Source organism: Eretmochelys imbricata, chromosome 7 (genome assembly GCF_965152235.1).
Source record: "Eretmochelys imbricata isolate rEreImb1 chromosome 7, rEreImb1.hap1, whole genome shotgun sequence".
Lineage (NCBI taxonomy): Eukaryota > Metazoa > Chordata > Testudines > Cheloniidae > Eretmochelys > Eretmochelys imbricata.
In genome coordinates this window covers 18591791-18608258 of record NC_135578.1, presented here as the reverse complement: position 1 = coordinate 18608258, position 16468 = coordinate 18591791, and the positions used below count along the sequence as shown (strand labels likewise).

The 16468-nt window shown below is 45.1% G+C and overlaps 1 protein-coding gene across 2 annotated transcripts in view; it reads left to right on the top strand.

The window, feature by feature from the left end:
* Positions 1-16468, top strand: part of SRGAP3 (SLIT-ROBO Rho GTPase activating protein 3) — a 218649-nt gene that overhangs the window by 72561 nt on the left and 129620 nt on the right. The gene's annotated exons all lie outside the window — the stretch shown is intronic.

Here is a 16468-nt window from a genome sequence, read left to right as displayed (position 1 = left end):
AGATAGAGACTAAGGTGCTGTGCCCAGCATTGCCTTGGACCTGACATAGCATCTTTCTGTTTCCCATCCTATGCCATGTCTGTTTGGATTGTAATCAGTTTGTACAGCCCCTAGCTTAATGAGCTCTATTTTCAGTTGGAGCTTGTAGATGCTGCTGTGGTACAAATGACAAAGAACAGATGTTTTGGGAAGTTTTCCATGATATATTAGTGAGCATTTCAATAGACATAATATTCAATATCCTAGGAGATTGAATTAAATACTTAAAATATTATATCTTCCTATTTAAAAACAATGATACAAAACCTGACATAAAACCAACTAAAACCATGGCCACAGCAACTGCACATTCATACAAAACACCATCCTGGTCTGCAGCAATCTCTTACCCCATCCATTTTAAGTCAGTGGGAGTCTTGCATTTGCTCACTCGAAGCCTGATCCAGTGGAAAGTTCTATTCCCAGCTCTGCCAACTCCTAAGTCTGTTGACCTTGCATTAATCACTAGATCACATGAACTGCTTGCATACCTTCCTAAGGACTAGAGCTAGTAACCAGGACACTAGGGTCCTACTCCTTGCTGACTCTGATTGCACTTCAAGTCACTCAGCCTCAGCTTCTCCATTTGTGAGAGGTGGGTAATAACATTGCCTTACTTCCCTGGGGTATTGTGAAGCTTCAGTTAAAGTTTGTAGAGTGTGTTGAGATCCCTAGATCAAAGGTACAAACGAATTACAAAGTATTTCTATATAGTGAGAAGTATTATCTTACCTCAGATCTTTGAGTCTCTTTTTCTTAGCATGCTAAACTTTCCTTATTCTAATATGGAACTATTAGTCACAAGGAAAAGTCCGGTTTTTCTCCTGGAAGCTGGTCTGGCTTTGTCCTTGGTCTCATAAAGGAAAACCACAGTATCTCTCATAACACGTTACATCATAATGAAATTCATATGGAAAAGCCACAATTTTTTTGTTTTGTTGTACTTGTAAAACACAGGAGAAACCGCAGTTGAGGAGGGACTGTCTTGGTCTGTTTTATTTGGTCTGGATTCTCCTGTCTATGTCAGTTATCTGTGTTAGGCACTGGGCTTTCGCTTTCCATCGCACATGTATGTGTGTGGGAGTTTTTCTTTACATTTAACATCATTGCAAAGCACCATCATATTTGTTGTCAGCCAGTCTTTATCTATGGAACATTTGGTTTTGCAATGACACTGGACTGGAGTTAAGAATACACAAAACTTTTTTTTTTTTCCTTGTGGAGGAAGGTAAACAGACCTTCCTGCCACGGTGAAATTGTCTGATCTTGGAAGTGCCTCTTGGGATCAGACTTCAGACTTTTTTGAGGTGGGGTAGGAAAGCTGGCTGTCATGCATCATTTGAAATGCTCATTAGTCTTTCTACCTGGATAAATCCTTTTCAGCATGTGTAATCCAGATACCTCCAGACAAACTGAGGATCTGTCAATGGGAAAATTATCCCACCTTATTATTGTGACAGTAGTAGGTCTTGTAGTTAGGATTACAAGATGAATCTAGAACAAACAAAAGTCCCCTTGAAATGAACACAGCCATCTGTATATTTAACTAGTTCTTAAACCATGGTTTGTGAACCGCTGATAAAGTAGTAGAATTTATAACTAGAAAAGGGATAGGATACAGAGGGACCTAGACAAATTGGAGGATTGGGCCAAAAGAAATCTGATAAGGTTCAATAAGGATAAGTACAGGGTCCTGCACTTAGGACGGAAGAACCCAATGCACAGCTACAGACTAGGGACCAAATGGCTAGGCAGCAGTTCTGCGGAAAAGGACCTAGGGGTGACAGTGGACAAGAAGCTGGATATGAGTCAGCAGTGTGCCCTTGTTGCCAAGAAGGCCAGTGGCATTTTGGGATGTATAAGTAGGGGCATAGCGAGCAGATCGAGGGACGTGATCGTCCCCCTCTATTCGACATTGGTGAGGCCTCATCTGGAGTACTGTGTCCAGTTTTGGGCCCCACACTACAAGAAATATGTGGATAAATTGGAGAGAGTCCAGCGAAGGGCAACAAAAATGATTAGGGGTCTGGAACACATGACTTATGAGGAGAGGCTGAGGGAACTGAGATTGTTTAGTCTGCGGAAGAGACGAATGAGGGGGGATTTGATAGCTGCTTTCAGCTACCTGAGAGGTAGTTCCAGAGAGGATGGTTCTAGACTATTCTCTGTGGTGGAAGAGGACAGGACAAGGAGTAATGGTCTCGAGTTGCAGTGGGGGAGGTTTAGGTTGGATATTAGGAAAAACTTTTTCACTAGGAGGGTGGTGAAACACTGGAATGCGTTGCCTAGGGAGGTGGTGGAATCTCCTTCCTTAGAAGTTTTTAAGGTCAGGCTTGACAAAGCCCTGGCTGGGATGATTTAATTGGGGATGGGTCCTACTTTTGAGCAGGGGGTTGGACTAGATGACCTCCTGAGGTCCCTTCCAACCCTGATATTCTATGATTCTATGAAAAGCCCTATAAGGGCTTCCAGTCTCTCTCTTCTCATTGGAGAAATTTTCCCTGCAGTATGGTCTCAAGTGCTTTGTCCAGGTCGCTTCTAGTGACTCCAGCATTTCGCTGCCCCAACCAGTGTCTCTCTCCGCCTCGTTTTCCAAAGGGCTACATCAAAGGGATGCTCAGTTTTCAGACCTATTCAGCCTTTAGCACCTTTGCTGAGACTGACAACAAGGGGGCCATTTGTATCTTACGGGATGTGCACATCTCTTCACTAACAGGGCTGAGACCCACCAACTCATTTCACATAGGCCAACAAAGAACCATCAGTCTTGATATTCTTACTAAGGAGCCTCTGTCTGTCTGTCTTATTGGACAGGTACCCTGATGGCAATGATTGTGCTTTATTTTTTCTCAGACTCCTTTTATCCCACGAAAGGGATTGTGTTAGGCCAGCTCATGCAGAGATGTGAATAAGCACACTACCAGCTTTAATGAACACCCAGCAAAAAAACACAGTATCAGAAGCCACCCTCCCCTGTCACAGCATGCACTGACTTGTGCAAAACCTGGCAAGATTCTTCAGGGGCTGTCTTTGCTTTCAATGTTACTGTGTCCTGGTGCTTTACACAGACTCGCATTATCCTGAGAAAAGCAAACTCCGTGGGCCAAATTCTGCCTTCAGTTATTACACGTGTAACTCCACTGATGTCACTATTTTCTTCATGCCCCTGATAGGGCAGCTCTCAGTCACTTTTGGCTGCGGTTTACTTAACTTAAACCTGTATGTTCTCTGACACTTGAACCAGAACCCCACTGCTCCATAGGCAGCATCTTCACCTGCTGGACTGGTGAGAACTGTGGTAAGCTTATCTCAGCTGGAAGGCTCTGCTTGTATATTTTACTGACTTCTTTCCTGATCTAAGCCCTTGTAGATGACACTGAACTCTGAGACTTTCAATCCAGTTTTACCAGTTTTCTCAGGAAGTGGGGGCTGTTGTTTGTGTGTGTATTTTTACTGGCTTGGTAAATACCTTCTGGAGCCATTTATGAGGCTGAAATTACGTGAGATGTGTTTTGGGTTTTTTTTAAAAAAAGAAACCCCAAACTTTCATTCCTCGAAGGGGTGTGTGTAAAGGTTTGGACTCACCCCTGCCGTGCCTCCTGCTGGTAGTTGTTGGGAATTAGCTCATCCAGCCACCGGAACGCCCTCTGCAGGCCTATGATCCGCCTTACCACGGCTCCCGTGTCCCTCCCAGGACCCTGTGCCCCTTTCTCTGGGGTGCTGCCCCCCTGGCAGTACCCCCACCCTCTCAGGTTCTGGGTCTCCCACCCAGGGGAACCCCTGCCCTCTAATCCCACCTCGCCTCAGTCTGGGCTACTGCCAGTCCCCACTTAGCCCCTTGTATCGGGGGCGGACTGCAGTGTATATGCCACTCATCACAGGCAAGGGGGTTTTGGACCTGCTGCCTCCATGTACCCATGGGCTGTCCCTCTGCAACCCTGCACCTATTTGGCCTGTAGCCTGAGGCTTTCCAGGCCGGAGCTCCCAGCTCCTCTGGCCCTTCCCCAGCCCTGCTCCAATCTAGGTGTCCTGCTCAGCACCTTGCATCCAGGCCCTTCTCCCTCTACAGGCAGACGGAGACTGACTGGGCTCCTGGCTCACAGCCTCTTATAGGGGCTAGCTGGGCCTGATAGAGCTGGCCACAGCTGTGGCTGCTTCCTTAATCAGCCTGGGCTTTTCCCCACAGCCCCAGCCCTCTCCCAGGGCTGGCCTCAGCCATGTCAGGGCCGGAGCGGGTAACCACCCCGCTACAGGGGGATACCACCAGATCTGATGCTGTCTAGAGCCAAAAATCAATCCCTACCTTCCTCATGCTCCTTAAATAAGCAGCTGGATTCTTCTCTGAATCGCATCCCTTGAAGTTTGCCCATCAAAGGTATTTCTCTTCTTCCTTCTTGCATAGTTCTTGATGAATGGCAGAGAGCATTGCACGAGAGTCGGAGGGAAAGAGAGAGTGCATTGATCCTTGTGATCAGTATTCCCCAGTGCATTGATCCTCGTGGTCAGTATTCCCCAGTGCAAGATAACTTGTTTCACAGTTGGCCCTACCAATATTTATTGTTCCAGTGTGGTGTGAAGACAGAGCTCACTTGCCCTCAAATGGCTGTCTAATGACAACTTGAGCCCCCCTGGGGACTAAGGATATTATCCCTCTTTATCACTGGTCTCACTGGGATGCAGTACAGGTTTCCACTCTTCCTACTGGAACAGGAGACCTCTCCCAGATTATTAGTTAACATCCTCACACAAGTGCACCATTTCTACACAGCTTACTTTTCCCCCAGGACTCAAACCCTATTGGTCTGAATCTCTTACAGCTTCACCCTATTTGTATTGTAGGTGAAGAGCAAAGGTCATGAACTGAATTTTGGTCCTTGAAAATGTGACTCACAATTGACTATGCGGGGGGACCCCATAATGGTTTGTTGGAGAGGGTGAAAATTTCCATCGTGAAGAATTTCCCTTTTGCTTTCCTTGCTTGCCTTACCCTATGCATCCCCTGGTGGTACAGAATAATCCTGCTGCAGTCCATTTGCATTGCCATCTACCATCAGCGATGGTGTTTCAATGTCCACAAATCGGCTGCTGAGCTGATATTGTCATTTTGTTTAAGTAGATATTTTATAAAACTCTTTCTCACAGGGGGACTTCCCTTGCACTCTTGTTTGAAATACTCAGTTTAAATATGAGAAGCTGTTGCAGGCCAGATCTGATGGTCTTTGGCATCTTCAAAACAAGGAAATTATGATGATTTTCCAGGATCCACTGATATTGGCAGCCTCCACAGTGGGCTCAGCCAAAGCTATATTTCTGGAGTAACTCCATAAGATGGGAAAGAAAAGTGCAGACACTTGCCCTTCTAACATGCTCCTTGCTCCATTCCCTTTGGAGCAGTGTATTTCCAGTGACATGAAACTTAACTCCTAACATGCTAGGAGCAGCATGCATTCTGGGAGGCCACCAGATGTAGTGTACTTCAGAGGAGCTCAAAGATGCAGGATATGCATCTACCTTACTGGGGCACTATTGTATTGGTTGTACTTCGTATATCTATAGGGTGCTGAAAGTGAGGCAGAACTGAATGGGAAATTAGAAGTTGAGACTCCAGGTTCTAATCCTGCCTCTGCAGCTGACTTGTCATGTGACCTTGGGTAAGACACGTGGTCTCTGTGTCTCATTTCAGAGGGTATTATGAAGCTTAATTGATTTGTAAGGTGTGTTGAGATCCTCTCATGGAAGGTGCCACACAAGCAGAAAAAGTATTCGTATTTTTTTTTATTATAATAAAGGGTTAAAGTCGAGTTATTCTCGAACAGAAAGAAATGGGCCTGACTTACTGGGAGGGCCTTCAATCAAGGCACTGACGCACTGTATTGAGGTACATAGCTAGAAACATTATTGTTCATGGACAGGATTTTCAGAAGCATCGACTGTTGCCCTAACTTGTTCTCATTGGCTTTAATAGGAGCAAAGTTAGGCCTAAGCAGGAATATTTTTGGGCCTCCCTCACACAATACATAATAGAAAGTTATTAGGGGGCCCCCTTGAGCTGCTTGAGACCCTAAGCAATTGCTTAGTCTGTTTTATGCCTAACACTAGCTCTGCTGAGTGCTTTTGAAAATCCCACCTTGCATCTGCACTTCAAGTATCCTCGCAGAACTGACCACACTCCCAAAGTCCTGTCCCATCATTCACTGGGCTCAGTGTAAAATCTTGGATGGATATTTAAGAAGCCACTTCTTTGGTTAGAAGACCCTATCAGAGCCTGGATGTTGCCAGAGCATTACAGATATGGAGGTGTGTAGAGGAGGAATGTTGGACCCATACTTCATTTTGCTTAAAATTTCCGCCGCCTTAGTGTTTTCCCACTTCCCTCCCATAGGTGCTAGCTTCCTCCGGGCCCAGAGGATGCTCAACCCCCTGCTCTGCCCCCACCCACCCCTGCACCGCCCCAGACCCCGCCCGCATCTCACCCTTTTCCCAAGTCCATGCCCTGCCTCTTCTTGCCTGGTTCTGCCCCCTCCCCTGAGCGTGCCCTGTCCCCGCTCCTCCTCCTCCCTCCCAGAGCCTTTTGCACGCTGTGAAGCAGCTGATTTGTGGCAGGCAGGAGGAGGAGGAGAGCTGGGTGCCAGTGGGTACAAAACACCCACTACTTATTTTTCCTATGGGTGCTCCAGCCCTGGAGCATCTATGGAGTTGGCGCCTATGTTCCCTCCTCCCATAAGTCTGTGCTGCCCTCTGTGTCACTTCCAGCCTGGCCTCCCTTGCGCAGTAGTCTGACCTTCAGTGACTCTGTCTTGTAAACCTGTGAATCTCCCCCACCCCTACCCTCTGTCCTTTCACTTCAGTACTATAAATCTAAAGGATTACACGGAAACACCTGGCTCAGCATTTCTAAAGCAAATAAATGAGAACTGTCTTCATTGAAAGCAGATGTCCCTCCTCCCCCTTGTATGAAATGTTAAGTTTTCAGCCCTCCAGGGAAGAGACACTCCAAGCTGATAAATGTTCCTAGAACAAAATAAGGAACCAGTCCTTCTGAAATGTGTGGACTTTCAGTGGGTGGTGAGATGGCTCTCAAGTGGCAGGGATTTAAGATGATCATGGTTTAAAATGTATTCCTGCATCAGGCAAGAAGCATACTATAGACCTTCTGTCAAGGTTCCTTCCCCACTCTGAACTCTAGGGTACAGATGAGGGGACCTGCATGAAAAACCCCTTAAGCTTATTTTTACCAGCTTAGGTTAAAACTTCCCCAAGGTACAAACTAGTTTACCTTTTGTCCCTGGACTTTATTGCTGCCACCACCAAGTGTCTAACCGGGAAAGAGCCCACTTGGAAATGTCTTTCCCCCCCAAATTCCCCCCAAGCCCTACACCCCTTTCCTGGGGAAGGCTTGATAAAAATCCTCACCAGTTTGCATAGGTGAACACAGACCCAAACCCTTGGATCTTAAGAACAATGAAAAAACAATCAGGTTCTTAAAAGAAGAAGAATTTTAACTGAAGAAAAAGTAAAAGAATCACCTCTGTAAAATTAGGATGGTAAATACCTTACAGTGTAATCAGATTCAAAACAGAGAGAATCCCTCTAGGCAAAACCTTAAGTTACAAAAAGACACAAAAGCAGGAATGTACATTCCATTCAGCACAACTTATTTTATCAGCCATTTAAACAAAACCGAATCTAACGCATATCTAACTAGATTGCTTATTAACCCTTTACAGGAGTTCTGACCTGCATTCCTGCTCTGGTCCTGGCAAAAACAACACAGAGATAGAGAGAACCCTTTGTTTTCCCCTCCCCTAGCTTTGAAAGTATTTTGTCTCCTCATTGGTCATTTTGGTCAGGTGCCAGCGAGGTTATCTCTAGCTTCTTAACCCTTTACAGGTGAAAGGGTTTTTCCTCTGGCCAGGAGGGATTTAAAGGTGGTTAGCCTTCCCTTTATATTTATGACACTTTCCCTGTCCCATCTGGTTTGACACAAGATTAGCATCTGGAATTCTGGAGCATAGCTCGGCCCCGTTGCTACGCAGGAAAAGAGCAGGGCTGCGGTAGAGCTCTGCAGAAAGCACTTTGCCATGCGGCGTTTGTCTTGGCTTTGAAATGTTCTCTCTGCATCTCTTCTTCTACTGAATTATTTACACCACCTTTGGCTGCGGGATGTACTTGCAGAAGTACTGGGACAAATTCAGACCTTAAGTAAGCATTACACCAGAACTAATTTGATCTGTGGGGTTCCCTGGGAAAAGGTCAATGCCTTGAAATTTTCAGTATATATCCTAGTAGGAGAAAAAAGTCTTCCTGACTGCATCAGTGTTTTATTTTTAAAATTGAACAGTGTGTGCAACTGAATAACTTAACAATTGCTGAACTTGTGTAGGTTGTACATATAAACACACCTGATACATTTGCCCTGGCAAATCTCATGTATGTATAGCTTTCCCTTCATTTGGAACTGTGTTAGCAATTGCTTTTTGTCTTTAGTTGTTCACTGGAGCCATGAATGATAAAAAGAAGCCTTTTGCTTTAGCTGGGAAGATATTTTCTCTCTACTACACCATTTCTAGTGGGAGGGAATTTCCCTTCACTAAAATAACCATGTTGCTTTAAATGAACAGTAACATGGGGATTTCCATATATTGGATCTAACTGGATAATATGTAAAGTAGATTTATTAGAAACAGAGTATATATCTCTCTGATGTCGAGAGGAAATGACTGGTCCATCTGTACTGTAAATCCTCCCAAAGCAATGGCTTTCTAGTACATAGGTGTGAAAGGGTGAATGGTGTAGAGTTGGTCTAAAAATGCTGATTGAAAAATTTCAGCAAAATTTTGAGTGTCATGGGGGAGGAGGAGACAAAGAATAAATTTTCACTCCAAAAATCACATTTTTGACCAACTATAGAAATTCAAAATGTTGAGGCATAAAAAAGAGAAACATTTTGACTTTTTTTCCAATCAGCTCTCGTGAAAACATTTTTGTCACTTAAATCCATGTTATTCCTCAACTCAGAAAAGTAAAATATGCTGAAGTTTCAGCAAAATGGCTGTTTTCACACTGAAAACCTGCAAAATTAGAAATTCCATCCATTTTAATATACCTCCACTAATGGGCAAGCTATGACATGTAGTGAGTTTTGGGTATGGGAGAGGATTTTCCCCATCCCTCCCACAAGTGATTAGCTATGCCCTGAAGCTCATGAGTCTTTGTCCTTGGTATCTTGTCATTTTTGCTTGCGCAGTGCCAACGTTATTAATATTCCTTATCCTTTTCTTGAATCCTGATTAACCTGTTGCTCTTGCTGTGGTGAGTTGCTGAGGTGGTGAGGCTGATTTATATGCTTCATTTGAAAGAACAGAGAGAAAGCATTTCCTTAGTTTTATATTTGACATGGAGCTACAAGAGGCTGGGAAAAACCCACCCTGGGAGCCCAAACAATGTTTATCTTGTTTGCTTTGAAGCTGAAGTGGCATATCTGTTTGTAAACTTTCCTCCATCTCTTTCAAAATAATAAATTGGAAGGCGTCTTCCCAAAAGAAGATCTCATTCGCTTAGGATGAAACTCACCTATGTGCAGTGGGCCCTCATGAGAACAACCTCCTCCTCCTATAGAGCTCAACTTTGGCCTTGTGTTCAGGAGTTGAATGGTGAATTTCCATTCACAGAGGGTGAATTTCCCTCTAGTTCAGTTGGAGACCAGACCAGATGGACCATTAGTGTGCTCTGGCATGGTAACTCCTCTGTTTTCCCCTTCTCTCTCTCTCTCTCTCTCTCTCTGGCTGCATCCTACCCCAAACCCCCCCACCGGGTTGGCTCAGTGACTTGGAGGGGAGTGGACAGGGGAGCTGATCACTAATGAGGGCAAGAGGCCTCCATTTGTTCCTGGCCATTCTCCAAGCCACTGTGGAGTTGAATTGATCCTATAGGCTTCTTGGGCCTCCAGTTTCCAGAGGGCTAGGTTTTGTTGGAGCAACTTAACGAGCAGAGGGACTTCTGGATAGGAGCTCATTCTCTAGTCCTCTGCTTGAGCACTTGGAGACTGGTATGTCTCATGTCACACCATAGCTGCCTGAGAAAGTGTGAGTGCCACCAGGCCGAGGTAGCCCTCTCTGCTCGTGTTGCATGATGAAAGTTTGAGCCTTCCATATCTACAGCTGCTCCTCCATCCGGAGCAGCACCAATCACACTCTGATGGACATCTCATTTGAGCCTTTCTGGCTGGAAGTGAATTACAATGGTACAAAGCTTTGCTATATTGGGGCGGATAAAGATATGGTGTAGAAAGCAGAAAATAAAGACTTTATGGAGATGCTGCTGCCCATATCTCAGTTTTCATATATCGGTCAAGTTTTCCCCACCACAGTTACCAGTTCTTCAGCCTGTGGAGTTTAAAGCCAGAGGCCACAATGTGGAGAATAGGTTGGGGAAAGACTAAATTCATACTTCCTATAAAACATTTTTAAAAAGCCGTTATAAACTCAATTTATACCCACACTATATCTATAAACTCCCAAGATAGACATGGCGTGGCACGAATACAACCAGTGCAGCTTGATCTAGGAACCTCTTAATGGAAGAATCCTGATGGAAGAACAAGAATATATGTTGTCCGATAAGAAATGAAATATTATACCCCATCTCATACCTGATATACGCCCACCTACGTCAAAATACATATATGTATCGTAAGTGTGGGACACTTGCTTGATGCTGGAAATGCAGGTAGTAGACAGTAGTTTTGACTGATTTATTTATTTCAGCAGATGAGCTAAGTCTCAATGGAGGCTCATTAAGAAGAAAATATGTAGGTAACTGGAGAGATGAAAGGAGGGAGAAACATCAACTGAGTGGTAGTTAGACTATTACAGTTGAGTTGTTGCCAAAGTAAGCTGCAGAGTGCAATAAACTTCTGTCCAGCTGATGAATTACTGGAGAAGCAAAGATGGGGCGGAAGGGAAGGAATCTGTAAAGGTTTGAGATTCCCCTCCCCGGGCTGTGGTTGTTGCTGCTACTGCCAGAGCTGTCTGGGCGATTGGTTATTTTGGGTAATGCAACAGTGGGATTATAGATTAGGTTCTATGGCTGCAGATGATTCTGAGTACCCGTTGTTCCAAAATTGCCCTGTGACTTTAATGTGCCCAAGGATAGCCACTTTGCTTACATCATGTGTCTCATTGTTTATGTTGGAATTAATTTTGAAAGGAAGCGAAGTGGAGGATTTCTTTTGCTCTTGTGTCTTTTGTAATAGAACCTTTTAAAGTGGTGAAATGACTAAACAGAAGCTGAATGAAGGGCTCTGTAATGCACTAAACATGAAATGCACTAAACATGAGCTGAGGTATAAATGCTTGGGTACTAGAGTTGGCGTTCTCTGTCACTTGTACTTTAGAGTCTTGGAGGTGTGCAGCTGTTAATGCATGTGTGAGAAGAGGGACACATCAGATCATGGGTTAGATTTTGATCTCAGTGCCAGGTGTAAATCAAGAGTAACTTGGAGTTGCACTGCAGTCACTCAGATTAGAATCTGGTCCACAGTCCATATTTTCCTGTGTAGCTGAAGCTTTAGAGGGGAACAAGATAATACCATCCTAAAGAAAGGCGGCCAGGTTGGCATCTCTTCTGAGATGGAGGGTCAGATGTGCTTCTTCACTGATTGAGAGGAGTTACCAGGCTACAGATTCTAAAACGCTTTTCGCCAACATCTTCATAATAAAAATTCTGGCGGTATTCCTCAGCTATGTCCCAAACAGTGCAGAAACACTGTTGTAAGCATCTGTGTGTAGGCCATGACTGTAGGATACTGATAGTGCAGAATGTTTTTGTGAGTTAAATAGAAACCTAACATCACCTCTGAAAAGGGGCAGGGTTCCTGCAATCTGAATCTGAATAGAGATGAAGGATAAATCAGCAGAGTGGAATGGCTGGGTTTTCAAAAGGATCTGGGTTAGCAGTGAAGTGAAGCTGGCATTTGCTTAACCCTGGTTCTTCTGAGGAACTGCTCTGTATTTCCAAACCACACAACTATGAGTTTCTTCTCAGGGGAGCTGTTACAAGGCTTATCCATACCCTGCCTGTGACTTGATCCTGTCCCTGTACTTTTGTGAACAGTAAATTGGAAAAAGAAATGGCAAAGGGATTTTTCAGGAGGAAAAATTGGCTCAGAGCAGGATCCAATTTAATGAATTTCCATTTCAGTTCCATTTGAAGTATTGACAAATTGAGATCGTGCCTGACAGCCCAGGAAGTGATTTAAGGACCTCTAAAGGCTCAATGGAGATAAGAAGCTAAAAATGTGGCTGCTGCTTTGAACTTTCTTTGGTTTTGTAATCAGGCTGGAGAAGAGGCCTTTTCTCGAGATTCTCCAATTATGGGTAGTTAAAACTAGGAGGTAAAGAAATGAATGAGAAGAGGCTGGGGACCAGAAGCAAAAGTTATCTGAAATGTTTTCAGAATTCAGAAAGGTTTTGGTTTCTAGATTCTGACACAAGGTTTGGTTTGGTTTTGGGTTTGGGTTTTTTGTTTTTTTTTAGTCTGAGCCAAATCACTTGTCTCTACTGGGAGGGATGGTTAATGATGCCCTGTCTAAAGAAGGAAGGAATATTGTTTTTTTTTCTTTTCTTTACTGTGAGTTCCTTCTGTGCCTTCTTAGGAGCCTCTCACTTACATGCACTGTTTCTGGTTGTATCAGATGGGACGTCAAGAGATCCAGGTTCTTTAGTGTGTGTCATGCTGCAGAACAGACCGAACGCCGGTGGGGATTCTTTGTTCAGGATGCATGGTCTATATAGCTCCTATATAGTTGCATCTGAAGAAGTGGTGTTTTACCCATGAAAGCTTATGCCCAAATAAATCTGTTAGTCTTTAAGATGCCACCGGACTCCTTGTTGGTTTTGTGGATACAGACTAACATGGCTACCCCCTGATACTATATAGCTCCTTTGCTCTTTAACTTGCAGTGTCCCCATTGACTGTATGAGGGCAAACTATTAGTAGGATGTCTGAGGAACATGGGAGGCCTCAAGCAGACAGGCATCTATCATGGGCATGCACACATAACATACTTACCTTAATATTCTTGCTTTTCCCAGAGACTTACCTCATACACCCAGTATGAGACATATAGGACAGGTTTAGCACTCCTCGTGGGCTGAGTTCACAACCGTGTTGCTTGAGGGAATTGTTTTTCGTTTGCTTGTTTTAAGAGCCCTATTGTGAACCGTAATTCTGAGTACAGGCTAACAGTGCATTAGACAGACTTCAGAATAATCTTTGGAGGGAAGTGGCACAAACATTTGAAAATGGCGAGACAAAGCACTAGGAAATACATTGCTAGGAACAATCCTGCATTGGATGATGGGTGGATTGCCAGCAGGAAGTCACTGAAAAAACAAAGATTTAAGAGGTCAGCAAAGAAGCTCCCCCAAAAACTCAATCAGCTGACCCTTGATTATACATTGCCTATTTGCAGTAGGATTCAGTTTTCCTTTTTTTGAGTACAAGTTGCCAGAGGTATATCTGAGGTGAGTTATTGGTTCTAATCTTATCTTCAGAATGGGTAGACCCAGGGCATATGTTAAAGGAAACCTGCACTACTGCCAAGGGTCTACCCATTCTGAAGATAAATAGAAGACTTTGGTCTCCGCGGCTGGCAATCCAGTTACTTCACAAGCACTAAATTTTATTTAAAAGTGCTCCATGTCTGTCACCAAAAGCAGTAAACGATATTGCTTGTACAGGTCTCTGAAACTTTCATTCTTACTTGGGTACCTGCAGCACTGAGTATTTATATCCCTTTCTGTGCTCATTTGAAAACAACAAAGCCATCTCTTAGCTCTAGGAAAAGAAGAAAGAAGAAAATACTCAGTAATCAGAGCACCAGCTGGAAATTTAGTATTTATGAATTCTGATCTCTTCCAGTTTAACTGCAGAGACCCTTTAGGGACTGTGCAGCAAATGTGTGAATAATAACCTACCATTGAAACTGATCATGGCAGAATTTACTGCAGTGGCCCGTAGACAGCAGGGTGAGGGATTACCTGTTCTGAGCTCCCATTCATTCTCAAACCCACTCCTTAAACCCTGCCTCTGACCTGTCAACCTTCTCTTAAAGGATGAATTGAGAGAGGCACCTGACCGTTTTCTTAAATGCTAGGGGTGTGTGACTTGCTCTGTTGGCTGAATGAAGGGAGCTCAAGTTTTAGTTATGAGGCTCAGCTCATAGGGACAAAAGTAGTTTCCCATAATTACTTGTGGTCTTTTCATTTCCGAGTGGCTCTCTTCAAGGATGATTTTCATGCCGAATGAATTGCTTTAAAGAAGTATCAAGCAGCTGGTACGTGGTAGCGGGTGAGAGGCCAGGGGCTAGCCCTCAAGTTTCCATTCCTTTGTCAGTGGCTGTGACCTCAGCTGTAATCCTGTTAACTGAGATTCCATCTGAAGGATGCTGAGCTGGACCAGGTGTGCGAGCAGAGATCTGGGTGGGTGTTCAGTAAAGTGTGAACTGCAGTAGGAGGCGCTATAGGGATTCAGTTCTATTCAGTGAAGCCCTGGCAGTGTCTAGTAGTGGAGAGAGGAGTTGAGCTGTGCGAAAAGCTCCCACAGAGCCTCAGATCTGCCCAGGCTGAGCCTGTAGCTGGAGGTGTTCATTAACCCAGCCCCTGCTCTCCAGTGTCTGGCAAACCCACACCAAGGTTCTCCAAGCAGGTGAAAGATAGTGAACCTCCCTCCTCCACCCACCTGACCTCCCTGTCGCTCCCACAAGCGACTCATTGCCTCTGGAGACATCGAGTGTACTAAAGGAGGGGCCCAAAGTCTTGCTGAGGCAGGCAGAGACAATTTGTATAGTGGGTGTGCTGAGAGCCATTGAACCGAACTGTAAACCCTGTATATAATGGAAACCATTTCAAGCCAGGGGGTGAGGCAGCACCCCTAGTTCCAGCACCTATGAAGGCAGAAGATGGCAATGGCTGGTGGAATAGGAAGGGGCTGGCTGAATGGGTGATTTTGTCAGCAGAGCCTGGAAACAGAGAGTTTGCCCACATGCCAAAGGGCAAGGGGCTAGACTGTGCTTAGGGAGCAGGCTTCATGACCCTAAGGGATGCTGCAGCGTGTACACTCTGGGCAGCCTTCAGGGTGCTGGGATTGCAGAGCCCCTGTCCCCCTAGAGGAGGATGGCTTCACCCCCCCCCCCCACAGCCAGTGTCTGCAAAGCACAGTCTGGCCCTGAACGAGGTATTCCATTAAAAGAGATGTGCTCAGGCGCATTGCATTGTTATCTGTATTGCTGTAGTGCTCAGAGCTCCCAGACTTGGGGCTCCCTGGTGCTGGGCTCTGCACCGACACAAAGTAAAAAAAACACCTTGCCCTAACGTGTTTACAGCTTAACAACTTTTTTGTATGCAAACATCCTCTGGATACTGGGAAAAAACAAACATCTCTCAACTCTTCTGAAGTGAGGGCTCAGCAAGATGGGCTGGAGAAGGTGACTCTTTTCTTGCTGAAACCAGACAGCAACCACCACCTGTAGATTCTCAGCAGGACTGTTGTGCCCATCTTGGTAGCAATGCCAGAGTCATGTGCAATCACCATCCAGTTAGTGGTGCCTGGATCATGTGTTCGCCATCCAATGACGTGAGCAGTATTGTGTAGCTGGAGATGTGAGGGCTTAGACTGAAAAATCATGGTGGGTCTTGCAATACACAGCTCTGAAATCCCAGGAGGAAAGGGTGCCCTGGTATGCACCGAGGTGTGGGGAGAGGGAAGAAGGGGTGGAGGGGGTGGAGGTGCGGAGGAGATAGCTCCTGGCCTTCCCTTGTTTCAGTCTCTTTCATCTTTGAACATCCCAGGGAAGAGTCTTGTGCTGGGATCAGGGGGTGGGGAAGTTAGCCTGGGAGAGGAGTAATTCCCAAATCTGAGCTGCCAGGTTATCTGCATGCAGAACCATTGAAAAGGGCAGGAAATTGGAGGAGCAAGGCACACACTCCATTTATTCATTCTCTCCCTGACGCATTCTTGGGCACTTCTGTGTCTGATTCTCTGTGGGAGCTGTGTGAACGCCACAGTATTGAAAGGAAACCTGAGGAAGGAGGTGGTGTCTGAACGCTTTCATCCCATCCCCGTTGCTAGAGAAACCCCTTCTTTTGTCTGTGTATGCTTGCAACAGCTGCCTCATTCAGAGGCTGGCTCTTCTCACGGAGCTGTGGATTGTGTGGTGCTGACATGGGGGATGGAGGGGAAAGGGGAAACCAACTAAAAATAAAATAGCGATTGAAAGGACTGTTTTTTACCCTTCTTGGTTAGGAAGATTTGGGGATGTGGAATGTCTGTGTGGTGAGGCCTAGCTCCAGGCTAGCAATGCAAGGGCTGCAGTAATGCATGTTGCCTGTGTGGGGTGATACTTTAGGTGTGTCTATGCTTCAGTTAA